Source organism: Bison bison, unplaced genomic scaffold (genome assembly GCF_000754665.1).
Source record: "Bison bison bison isolate TAMUID 2011002044 unplaced genomic scaffold, Bison_UMD1.0 scf7180017864518, whole genome shotgun sequence".
In the NCBI taxonomy this organism is placed as follows: domain Eukaryota; kingdom Metazoa; phylum Chordata; class Mammalia; order Artiodactyla; family Bovidae; genus Bison; species Bison bison.
Genome location: NW_011495071.1, coordinates 2844261 through 2854961, shown reverse-complemented (window position 1 = coordinate 2854961; position 10701 = coordinate 2844261).

Below are 10701 nucleotides of genomic sequence, written 5' to 3'. Positions count from 1 at the left end.
GGAGCCTGGCAGGTCCGTGGGGCTGCGAAGAGTTGGATGTGACTGAGCACAGCATGCCACGGAGGATGTCTGCTCCCTAACAGTCCTCAGGAGCATCCCCTGTAGGGGTCAGGTTTGGAAGTCTCCCACCCAGGGCGGGACCCAGGGAAGTGAGTCAGTGTGTGAGTGTCCGTAAGCGAGTCGGTAAGCTTGACAGTGTCAGAAACGGAGTGTTAGGAGCTGCTTTGTTTTTATTGCATATTTATAAAGAAAAAAGGCATAAAAATGTATTTCCCACCTTATAAATAATGCATCTGTCAGAAGTGGCCTGGAGAATTATTGCCTGTTGTCTGGCTTCATGTGTGTTTATAACTTTCTCAAGGGTTTGAATTATTTCAGAACTCAGATTCAAGCATTTGGCTGGAAAATTTGGTTTGATTGATAGTCATCATGCTCCTCCAAAAGTAACTGTTCTTAGCATGCTACCGTTATCCCTGCTGCTGGGATGCTGAGAATTTCTTCAGTGTTCTGAAGCTTCTCCTCTGTGGGGCTGGGGCGGGGGCAAAGTGTCGGGAAGACATGGATCCTCTGGGTTCCAGCTCCTGTTTGAGACTAGCCGAGGTGACCTAAAGTGCTTCAGGCAAAGCAGTTTTCCTTTAGGAACTTTCACTCACTGAAAAATGTAGTTGTGGAATAGATTTTTGAAATGTCTTTAGCACCAACATTTTATCATATAGGGAGGCTTTGCTGCAGCTTATGTTTGTTACTCACAGGCAATGATTCTCCAAACTGATCATCACCCCACATTAAGCTGGCTGGATCATAATCAACTGCTGCTGCTGCTGTTTAGTCGCTCAGTCGTGTCCAACTCTTTTGCGACCCCATGGACTGTAGCCCACCAGGCTCCTCTGTCCATGGGATTTCCCAGGCAAGAATACTGGAATGGGTTGCCGTTTCCTTCTCCAGAGGATCGTCCTGACCTAGGGATCGAACTCAAGTGGATTCGATCCACTTGGCAGGTGGATTCTTTACTACTGAGACACCTGGGAAGCCCTAAGAGCTAATTAAAAATACAAATTCCAGGCTTTCAGGAGCAGGGATTCTAATTTATGGGGTCTGGGATGGGTAGGACATATGTATCTTTAAAAATCTCATTTACTAATTTTAAAATCTGTTAAAAAATATATTTTTGCTTCCATGCTTTTGTTGCTCAGTTGCTCAGTCATATCTGACTCTTTGTGACCCCATGGACTGCAGCACACCAGGCTTCCCTGTCCTTCTCTATCTCCCAGAGTTTTTCCAAACTCATGTCCATTGAGTCAATAATGCCATCCAACCATCTCACCCTCTGTGCCCATTTCTCTTCCTATCCTCAATCTTTCCCAGTATCAGGGTTTTTCCAATGAGTCAGCTCTTTGCATCGGTTGGCCAAAGTATTGTGACTTTAGCTTCAGCGTTGTCAGGAAGCATTTAACAGGAGGCTTCCTGTGTGCTGGTCAGGAATTCTCTGTTCCTTATTAATTCCTGAATATTTGGGAATTAAGAGGAGAAGCAAGCCTCTCCCAGGGGCTGAGGAATCCAGGCATTTCCTTCGTTAGTTTTTCTATACGGTGATAAGTACCCTCTTCCTTTTTATGAACCATATGGTAAAAGTGGTTATTTACAACTCACTCTCTTTCATGGTTCCCTGGTGGCTCAGAGGTTAAAGCGTCTGCCTCCAATGCGGGAGACCTGGGTTTGATCCCTGGGTTCGATCAGTGGGTTGGGAAGATCCCCTGGAGAAGGAAATGGCAACCCCCTCCTAGTATTCTTGCCTGGAGAGTCCCATGGTCAGAGAAGCCTGGTAGGCTACAGTCCGCGGGGTCGCAAAGAGTCGGACATGACTGAGCGACTTCACTTTCACTTTCTCTTTCATATGGATGACCTCATGTTTCCTTGATAACTTGTAAGTTTTGATTTTATCTCTGCTGAAAATAGCTATCTTGTAAGACAGTATAAATACCTACACAATGTTGAATAAAACACCGCTGCTCCATCAGAGCTTTGGTCCCCGTGTCTTGCTTTCTCTCTCTCTTGCTCTCCCTCTCTTTCTTTTTCAGGCTGATCCCCTGGAGTGCAGAGGCTCTCTGAGTTCACTTTCCTGCCTGGGCTTCTAAGACCCTCTCGAGAAGGTGCTCTGCGCCTTCATCCCATCGAGAGGGCGCCTGAGGCCTTCGTGAACAGAGCAAGCCCCGTGCCAGGGGCTTTATTGGCTTTCTGTGTAAACCAAGGAATATCAGCCTCTTTCTCTCTCCTTTACTTTCTTATCAGTCGACTCCAGACTACCAGGTTCCAGTCCATTAAAGGACCTCAACACAGCATCAGTCCTTCCAATAAATATTTAAGTTTGATTTCCTTTAGGATTGACTGGTTTGATCTCCTTGCAGTCCAAGGGACTCTTAAGAGTCTTCTCCAATACCACAGTTAAAAAGCGTCAATTCTTTGGTGCTCAGCCTTCTTTATGGTCCAACTCTCACATTTGTACATTAGTACTGGAAATACCGTAGCTTCCACACTGCCTTTCTCTGACTCACAAAGGTGATTCTAATGTTTGTCCAGGTTTGGGAACTATGCTTTCAGGTAAACATTACTGTATTTCAATTCAATTTAATAAGACTTTATGAAGTATCTAATATGTGTGAGGTGTTTTGCCCCTAAAGATTAAACAGAAACAATTTCTGCTTTAATTCACAGTCTGGTTGTGAAGGAAAACAGGTAAAAATGAATATCTAGTGTGAGAGATGCCATAATAAACATGTAACAGATGCAGAGGAGGGAACGATTAAAGCGGGCTGGAAATGAGAAGACAGGAGACAGGGCTGGTGAGTCGACAGATCCAGGTTTAGAAAGAGGATGCTACTTGGTCACAGAACTTGTTCTCTGTGTTTCAAATCCTGGTTCTGGGTAACAGCTGATGTCCCCTTCAAATAATGACCCAAGCACTACAGTCCTTCCAAGAAAAATCAGAGATGATGCAAGAATTGGCTGATGTAACCTCACATCATTTTGGAAATTCTTGCTGATTTATTATGCATGAACTAGAACTAGGTAATATAAATGTGGGAAGGAGGAAATAAACTTGTTATGTATATTGATGATCTGCTTGTGTATTAGAACACTCAAAAGAATAACCTGAAAAACTATGGAAAGTAACATGACAATTTAATAGCTGAAAACACAATGCAAAATACAAAAATCTCTAGTGTCAGAAAGCAGATCAGTGGTTGCCTCGGAATGTGGCGGAAGGGTTAGGAGGCAGATTACAGAAGGGCACAAGGAAATTTGGGAGGGCGATGGATATGCTCATTCACTACCTTAGTTGCGATGGAAGTAGACATGTTGAATACATCAGAGTCTCAACTTAAATATCTGCAGTTCACTGGATCTCAATAAAACTGTAAAAGAAAATGCAGTTCCTATTTATCAGTAACAATTATTAACAGATAGAAAATACAGGGGAAATGCCATTTGTGATAGCAATAAAACCCATAAAGTATCTGTAATGACCACAGCAAAAAGGTGAGAGTTTATGTTACTGAACACAAGTTTGTGTGCCAGATGCACAGTGAGGCCAAACAAACCTAAACTTGGGGGTTTGGAGTAGAGAAAGTCTTATTGCAGGGCCATGCAAGGAGACAGGTGGCTCATGCTCAAAAAACCCAACTCCCCCAAGGGTTTCAGCAAAGCATTTTTAAAGGCAAGGTGAGGCAGGGGTGTGGTTGGTTGTTGCAGACTTCTTGGTGTCCTAACCCTTTATTCTTGCAGCTGTCCCCATGAGTCAGATTATGATATTTCCCTAACCATCTAAAACAAGTATTATTCTCTGTTCTGCAACTTTTTATCTCTGTATGAATGGACTCCTAAAGGTTAGAGCCCTGAGAATGGGCTCTCCTGTATATTTCAGGCTACAGGCAACATTGTTTTTACAAAAGGTGCAGAGACAGCATGACTAAGCACAGGCAACAATAGCACAAGGAACAGATCTAATAAGGAGTCAGATTTGTTCTTCCCTATTACATTTATATAAAGAAAAGTGCAAAGCTTTACTGAAGGTCAAAAAGAAGACTGGAATGAATGGAGAGGTATATATGCTATGTTCCTGGGTGGAAAGACTGCCCCAAAGGAGTCATTCTTCTTAAACTGCCATGCAAATGTGAAGCAATGTCAATCAAAAGGGCTTCCCTGGTAGCTCAGCTGGTAAAGAATCTGCCTGCAATGCAGGAGACCTAGATTTGATTCCTGGGTTAGGAAGGTCAATTAAAAGAACAGACTTGTTTTCTTTTCTGGAGGGTGGGGCTGGGGGGTGGTAAGGAGAGCAAATGAGGCAGCTGTGCGCACTACCAGCTCTCTTGTTTTCTGTGTTCTGATGCTTTGATATCCAAGGCCTTGCTGGCCTTTTGCAGGGTTAGCCAGTTTCTAGAGCTTTCCCAGGAGTGTATCTTTCAAATGCAAACCAACCAACCACCTCTCCCTTCACCTGTCGCCTCCATTATTGGCTTCTCACTTTTCAGGCCTCTATCTCCCTTCTATAATCACCCCAGGGCCAGGGCCAGGCACCAGACAACTGTCTGGGACAGTTCTGAAGTCCCAGAGCCTATTGAAATTATTCAAAGTAGCCAATCAGAAACCTGCTTACCTGCCTTAACTGATCCCTGCACACACGCGTGCACACATACACAAACATACACCCACACCCCGCCCCCGACCAAGAGGTCACAATAAAAGCTCTTGCCCTTAGTTTACCCAATTCTCTCTGCTTCCTGACTGATGGCCAATGCTTCCCACTATGTGGCCTCCCTTTGTCTTGGGTTCTCTGAATATCACAAAATATCTTTTTATAAAAAAGTTTTAATTGGAGGATAATTACAATATCGTGATGGCCTCATACATCAACATGAGTCAGTCATGGGTATACATATGTGCCCTTCCTCACAAACCTCCTTGCTACCTCCCCCCCCATTCCACCCCTCTAGGCCGTCCCAGAACACCAGCTTTGGGTTCCTTGTGTCATACAACAGGGCTTCCCTGGTGGCTCAGATGGTAAAGAACCTGCCTGCAATGTGGGAGAGCTGGATTCTCTCCCTGGGTTGGGAAGACAGCAAATTCCCACTGGTTGCTACTGAAAAGATCAGTAGCAGTTGCTTCCTGATCTTGGACTTAAGAGTACCTAAACAATAACCAAATATAGCTTAAAAGTCTGTGGTGGGCAGAATTCTAAAGATGGCTCCCTCGAGATCCCTGCCCAGATTATTCAATCAGACACTAACTTAGCTACTGCTGTGAAAGGACTTTGCAGACACAAATAGTCCTGGGTTGCTTGGCCTTAAGACACAGACATTATTTGAGGGGCATGATGCAATCAGGGGAGACTTTTAAAAACAGAGAGTTTTCTCTGGCAAGTGACAGGAGAGGAAGTCATGGGGAGACAGGCCCCCGCTGGCTTTGAGGAAGAAGCAATAAGCTGTTACACTGCAAGATACTGTGGAGGACACGTGCCACCAAACCAGGAAAGGGACCCTAGCCTCAGATAAAAACTGCGGCTCCACTGACACTATGATTTCAGCCCCTGAGACCTGAGCAGAGGATTCAGGTCAGCTGTACCCTAGCCTCCTCATCCACAACAATGAATGTGTGTTGTTTTACAGCAGCTGAGTTTGTGATGACTTGTTATGGCAGCAAAAAATGATGATTAGGAGGATGCCTCCTGCAGCCAGACTGGGTTCAAATATCCACTCTGGCACCTCCTAGCTATGTGAGCTTGATGAAATTACTTAGCCTAAGTTCCTTCATCTAGAAAGTAAGGATAAGTATAGAACCTGCCTCATAGTTTAGTTGAAAGTTAGATTGTGTGAGTTAATGCATGGAATACATGCATACAATGCTTAGAATACATCTGGTACAGAGTCCATGCTCTATAATTGTTAATCATTTTTATGCCTCTAAATTTAGATGGAAAAGTCATCTGTTGAAAATAACCAAAGTGAAAGTGTCAGTTGCTCAGTTGTGTCTGACTCTTTGCAACCCCATGGACCGTAGCCTGACAGGCTCTTCTGTCTATGGAATTCTCCAGGGAAGAATACTGGAATGGGTTGCCATTCCCTTCTCCAGGGGATCTTCCTGACCCAGGTATCGAACCCAGGTCTCCTGCATTGCAGGCAGATTCTTTACTGTCTGAGCCACCAGGGAAGAAAATAACCAAGGAGAAGTGTAAAAGAAGATGAACGAGAGGGTTGACTCTGTCAGATGTTTTTTTATTAATAAAAAGCAAACTTATGAAGCTATGATAATTAAATCAATATGATAATGATTCAAGAGAATAGAACTGAGAGCCAAATACACACATGCACACACATGTATTCATTCATTTAACAAATATTTATCAAATGGGTGCTATTCTATACACTGGGGATATGACAATAAAAGAAAACCAAAACGTAACACATAAAGTTCTTTTTCTTAGGGATTTTTAGTCTAATAGACAGAGCCAGACAATAAATAATATGTAGCATTAAATAAATAAAGTATATAACGTTATGGTGGGGGATGAACATTACATAAAGAACCAGTTAGAATGAGGCCTGGGGAGAGATGGACTGTTGTTCTAGATAGAATGGTGGGAGGCAGGAGGGGCTTTTAATAAGTGGATAAGGAGTCATGCAAATCACAGGGGAGGAGTGTCTAGGTAGAAGGAGAAGGAACAAGGGCTGAGGCTGTGGCAGGCACAGGTGACCTGTGCCAGGTTGATACGTTTGCAGAAGAACAAAGGAAGGAAGCCAGTGGCTAAAATGAGACTTGCCTGAGTTTTTAACCAGAAAGTTGCCAGATAAAATATAAGACACCATTTATATTTTAATTTCAGAGACACAATGAATAATTTTTTTTAGTATAAGTGTGTCCCATGAAGTACTTGGGAAATACTTATGCTACAAATTTATTTACCTGTCTCCAAAATTCAGTTTTAACTGGGTGTCCTGCATTTTTGTTTGCTAAACTTGGCAGCCTTATCTGAGGAAGATGGTTATGAAATAATATTACATTTAAAAATCACTGTTATAGACTGAACATTTGCATGCTTCCCCACAGTTCATATGTTAAAATCCTAACCTCTCAGTGTGATGGATTTAGGAGGTGGGGCTTTTGGAAGGGGATTAGGTCATGAGGGTGGCACTCTCATGAATGAGATTAGTGTCCTTATAAAAGAGACTTCAGAGAGCTCCCTTACCTCTTCTGCCATGTAAGGACACAGTGAGATGACCAGGAGGTGAGCTCTCACCAAACACCAAATCTGCTGGCGCCTTGATCTTGGACTTTCCAGCCTCCAAACTGTGAGAAATAAATGTTTTTTCAGGCACTCTTGTATTTTGTCATATAAGCCTAAATGGATGAAGACAATCATGATACAAAATTAGGTTTGTCCAATTTGTTCAAATCGGTATTATAAACACCTAGAAGAATGCCCTTGGTAGATACTGAATGATTGTTGAATTATTGAATTAATTCTACATGTGTTACTTTTAAATCAGGACATCTTCAATTCAACCACGGGGCAAAGTTGCTGTAGGTAAGTTCACAACCTATAGGGCTTAGAAGGGAGAGAGGAGAGAGTTTCCAGGAGGACCTCTGAGTGCTGACTGCCTTGTCTGTCCCAGCAGGAAGAAGCTGAGTGCTTATCTGAGGCTTCCATTCAGTGGGTGCAGGTTCTGTGAGTTTGGCTTCGATGGTGTGATTCTGAGACCACGAGGTGTAAGGGACCATAGCGACAGGACTGGATGACTGTGGACCCTGTGAGATGAATAAGGGCCTCTAAAACTGGGTAGGTCTGGGGTTTGCAGGAGTATGCTTCAGGCTGCAAGTGGCCTGCCTTAGGGACCTACAGTTTCTTGAAGACAGTCTGAGTCACTTGCATCCCTCCATGCCCCTGGGTTAAGTATTTAGGGGAAATTTTAATTCTTTCAAAAGCATCATAATGGATTCTGGATTAGTCCCTAAAAAGCATTTGCCTTGAATGGACTGACCCCCTCATGGCCTGCAATCTTATAATCGCCAGAGATTTGGAGTGTACTATTAGCAAGCATAACACTTCAATAATGCATCCTCCTGTTGGCAACCACAGCTTCCAGAATTCCAAACCTCAATGCCTGTGTTTGGGCTCACGTTAGAAAACAAACAAAAGAGCAATAAGCAGCAGTTGGAGAGCAGCTGTGAAACCCACATTGCGATCTTTTTCTGTGGCTTTGCAGGAGCAAAGCCCTGGACAGTTACTGATCAGCCTGACAGCGTAGGTGGGCCTTTTGTGTTCTGTTTATGAGGCTGTCTCTTGCTCTAGGCCACTCTTCATTCATCCTCAAACCCCCCAGGCTAGTCTACCGCCCAGCACTTAGCAGACCAGGGCCACACAGGTTTGTCAATCTCAGTTGGATGCTGCAGGCAGTCCTGCCAACTGACAGGTGGAAACCACGCCTAAAACACCTCTCCTTAGAAAACAAACTCCTCTGCCCCACAGAGCGAATGGCACCAGCATGGGGAGTCCTGAAGGCCTTGTCTCCAGCCTGGGTCTTTGGGGGTAAACCCAGGAGAAGCTCCAGGCAGCGACAGGACCTCAGAGTCCCTGAGTGTCTAAGGCATCCTTCGTGGAAAGAGGGTCTGGTCTGGACGCTTCAAACGGAAGCGTCCCTTTTTTCCATATAGGGGTTGATTTCAGCATCCCAGAGACAAGCTTTTTCTGCAAAGGAGAGGGACTGAAGTCAGCTTTAGGGTCTCCCAGCTGAGAGATCCTCATTTTAATCTATCCCTTTTTGCTTTAGTGATGGGTTCCTGCCAGGAGAACCACATGGCGGGGGGTGGGGATTCAAACCTGGAGGGCTGGAGGAGGTCTGTAATGGGAAACCCATCAGCCACCATTTTCATCCCCCCGGGGCCACCCCTCACTGATGAATCTGGGCCCTGTCTCACGAATGTGTTCACTCAGCAGATACTTATTAAGCACGCATTCTCTGAGAACTCAGCTAGGCTCTGGGGCATGGAAAAGAAGTAAGGTTCTCCTGGGGCTCCCCATGCTGACTGAGCCTTCCAGCTACTTTGCCTTCAGCTTGCATCCCAGCCCCTCCCTTCATTCACCAGGTGCTAACCACGCTCACCTCCAGCTGTCTCTCCAGCACACCAAGTTTCGGTCTATCTCGGGGCTTTTGTGTGTGCTGTGCTGTCTACCTAGGACTTTGCAAGATGGATTCCTTCTCTTCATACTGCTGTAAGATACCTCATTACCACCTTGGAGGGGTGCCCACAGACACTGTCTATGCCCTTATTATTCAAAATTCACTTTCTAGCATTTTCTCAGCACTGTGCTGTGTGCTCCCCTCCTCTGAAAGTTAGTTTTGTCAGAGCAGAGGCCCTTTCGGCTCTGCCTGTGCTTTCTACCTGGAACATGGAACAGGACATGGCAAAAGGCAGGTGCTGGGGAGGAACGCATTGGCTGGCTGGGCGTTCATTACCTCACCTGGCCTCTAGGGGCGCTCTGCTCAGCCAGAGGGATAAGCATTAACCCAGCCTTGCAATATGGGAGACCCGGGTTTGAACCCTGAGTTGGGAAGATCCCGTGGAGAAGGCGACCCACTCAAGTATTCTTGCCTGGAGTATTCCATGGACAGAGGAGTCTGGTGGGCTGCCGTCCATGGGGTCGCAAAGAGTAAGGCACGACTGAGTAACTAACATTTTCACTTTGGCTCATACAGGCTGATGTATTTGGAAAGAAAAATTATGAAGGAAAGATAGAAAACTCAGTTCATTCCAAAAGTTGACTGTTAATCAAATGTGTATCCTAAGGTGACCTAAAATCTCATGGGCGTCTTGACTGCCACTGATACTGGTTGATCCTGCTTTCATTGGACATCAGGCAGCTGTGCCTCCTCACTGCCGGATTCAGAGGGACTGTCAGGCCTGCTGCCCAGCCTCCTCTCTGGATGAGTGTTCTCCATGTGCTTCCTGGCCCTGAGTTGCCATGTGTATCCCTCTGCAGCTGTCCCGGCCTCTGGGGTTGACGTGAGCTTTTGCTCTGGCACAGTCACTTTACAGAAAGTGTCATGGGCTCCGGCTGTGCTGCACGGAACAGCAGGCACCTCCACTGTATATTCTGCAGGAAAGCCTCTCCCTTTGATCCTTTTAGCCTCCCTTTCTGTAGCATGATCACTAATTGACTTATGGATGGTTTTCCTTCGTCTCACTACCTCATCTAACGCAGGGCCTGCCCCAGCTGCACCTGGGGCCTCATGGCCTTGAAATGAAAGACGTCCACTCCCTATTGCCGGGGACCAGCCCCGGCTGATCCAGGGTATTCGAAGGAGAGACGACATAGGCGAGGATCAGGATACAATAGCTTCAATTAGATATTAATTAAAGATATAAAGAGTAATAGGATGAGGATAGCTCAGTAGGAAAATTCAGTGGAGAAAAGAGGCTGAGTGGCTTGGTTTACGCGGGAGACCAATAAAACTTCAAGACAAGAAGTTTGCACCACTTACGTAGGCCGCAGGCGTCCTTGCGTTCTCCCGAAGGAGAGGAGACACTGAGGCCTCCCCGGTCGGATCTTAGAAGCCCAGGCGTAATTAGTAAGCATGGTGGGTTCCGCGCTCCAGATGGAGACTCAGCCAGAGTGAGAGAGAGAGCGACATGGGGAGACCAGTATTT